Source organism: Elephantulus edwardii, unplaced genomic scaffold, assembly GCF_000299155.1.
Source record: "Elephantulus edwardii isolate Elephantulus edwardi_28Jun2011 unplaced genomic scaffold, EleEdw1.0 scaffold00010, whole genome shotgun sequence".
Taxonomy (NCBI): domain Eukaryota; kingdom Metazoa; phylum Chordata; class Mammalia; order Macroscelidea; family Macroscelididae; genus Elephantulus; species Elephantulus edwardii.
Genome location: NW_006399760.1, coordinates 33,462,523 through 33,465,292, shown reverse-complemented (window position 1 = coordinate 33,465,292; position 2,770 = coordinate 33,462,523).

Genomic DNA, 2,770 nt, shown 5'->3' with positions numbered 1-2,770 from the left:
TTTTTGGAGACTAAGGTGTGTCTGATGCAGGCCATGGTCTTTGCTATTATTTGTTATGCATCAGAGAGTTGGACAATTACTAAGGAGGATAGAAAAAGAATTGATGCTTTTGAGCTTTGGTGCTGGAGAAGAGTATTGAGGATACCATGGACTGCTAGGAAAACAAACAGATTCATCCTGGAAAGGGTCAAACCGGACTGCTCCTTAGAGGCAAGGACTCTGAGGCTCCCTCTAACATACTTTGGACATGATGCAAGGAGGGACAGGTCATGCTTGGTAGGGTGTAGGGAAAGCGCAGAAGGGAAGGCCCCCTATGAAATGGACTGATTCAGTGATTGGGGTAATTGGGATTGGTGTGTCAGAGACGGTGTGATTGGCACAAGACAGAGCAGAGTTTAGGGCTGTTGTACATAGCGTCGCTATGAGTCGCAAGCAACTCAACGGTACATAACAACAACAACATACACCAGGTGTGACAGAGATGATGTGGATGGCACAGAATAGGGCAGGGTTCAAATCTGATGTTCAGAGATCACCATGAGTCATACTCAACTCAATGGCATCTAACAACAACTATATATACCAAGTCATTAAAGTCCTCCAGTGGTACCAATCTGAATTAAAATTAAGAGAAACAAGGTCAGATAAACTGTACAGCATTTCTAAAAAGAAATAAAAGGATAGTATGAAAGCCTTATTTATTCAATACTCCTGAAAGAATAGGTATGAATCTCTCAGACAATAAAACCATTATTTTAAGTATAAAATATGTTAATAAGTGAAATGTACAAACATGGTATTGAATGATATTTTTCATTCTTTTGTTGTGTGTTAAAAGTTTGAAGGAATCCTTGTTAGATGCATGAAGAAATGTTTTCAAGCGAAATAATGCATAAGATTTATTTTCACATGAGATGTTACTCTAGCCATAAAAGCTAAAGATTAGTGAAACTAGACTGGCAAAATGGTATTTGTGTAGTTAGCTGGTGGGTATATGATGATTCAATCTATTCCTGACTAATGTATGTATTTGAAAATTTGTAAAATGACTTTAATATACCTTAGATTATATGTTTGGAATATTTTTTTCCTAAAACCTGCTAACCAGAATTAAGCCATGTATAATGACTTCTCTCTACCAAAGACATCTCTCTACCTGACACATCCCCTTTCTCCACCTGAACAACTTCTATTCATCCAAGGCTATTCACTCCAAAGCAGAGATCTGTTTCCCTAGTGCTTCCAATACATACCATCCATCTTTCTTTTTTCATTTCATCTTATTTTATTTTCATTTTCTACACACTCAAACTGTTGCTACTGTTAAGTGACACTGAGTCAAAATCAACTCACAGTTGATCCTCTGGCAGGTTTTCAGAGGCTTTAAATCACATAGGAATAGACTGCCCAAAAGTCTATCAGAGAGCAGCTGGTGGATTCGAACCACCTCCCTTTGGAATAACAGTGAAACTCTATTCACCAGGACAACAGAACTCTGTCCACGCCCATATTACACTCTGATTAATATATGAAAATATCTGCCCTCCTAGACTCTGAGATAGAAAACACCCATATTTATGAGCATAGACCCGTGGTCTGGAATATAGTATACACCTAATAAATCTCTGGGAATTTATTCTTCCCAGCGAAACCTCTGGGAAGATCTAACGGAAAAAATCTGATGTCCAGGACCTCTCTGAGAAGCACTGAGAAGCAATGATGTCAGTCAAGAGACTAAAATGTGCCTGATTCAGGCCATGGTCTTTGACATTACTTGCTATGCCTCAGAGAGCTGGACAATGACTAAGGATAACGGAAGAAGAATCAGTGCCTTTGAGTTGTGGTGCTGGAGAAGCGTCTTGAACGTACCATGGACCACCAAGAAAACAAATAAGTCCACTGCTATTCCAAAGGCAGGTGGTTCGAATCCACCAGCTACTCTCTGATAGACTTTTGGCCAATCTATTCCCATGTGATTCAAAGCCTCTGAAAACCTGCCAGAGGATCAACTATGAGTTGATTTTGACTCAATGGTGCATAACAACAACTCTCGGAGAAAGCGAAACCAAGTCTCTCCTTGGAGGCTGGGATTTTGAAGCTCCATCTCACACACTCTGGGCATGTGGCCATGAAGGACTGGCCCTCAGAAGGGTGGAGTGACAGTGCAGGAGAGAAAGATTCCAGATGAGATGGATTGATACTAACTGGGAGTAACTGGGGTAATGGGGGTAGGTGTGTCAGAATCAGTAATACTAGCTCAAGATAAAGTAGGCTTCAGAGCTGTTGTGCACAGGGTGGCTAGGAGTTGCAGGTGACTCGACGGCACATAACAACAACAACAACAACAACAACATTTATATTCAAATAACTCTCCTCCCCAAATGTAATATTCTCCCACCACCATATATCCAAAGATGATTTCTCCTAAGACTTTTTTAAAAGTCTGTGCAGGGCTCTGGGGGTCTAGTGCAGACAATGTAGCAATCTATCACACTGTGGGTCTTCCTCTCTTCTTGTTGATCCTCCACTTACCCAACAATGATGTCCCTTTCTAAAGAATAACCCCTTCTAGCAACATGTCCAAAGTATGTGAGATGAAGCTTTGTCATCTTTGCCTCCAAGGAGAACTCTCTCCAAGACATAGATGTTCATTCTTTAGGAAGCCCATGTTATATGCAGTACTCTTTTCCAACACCACAATTCAAAGGCATCGATTCTTCTTCTGGTATCCTTATTCACTGTTGAGCTCTCGATGTAAAGCAGGTGACTG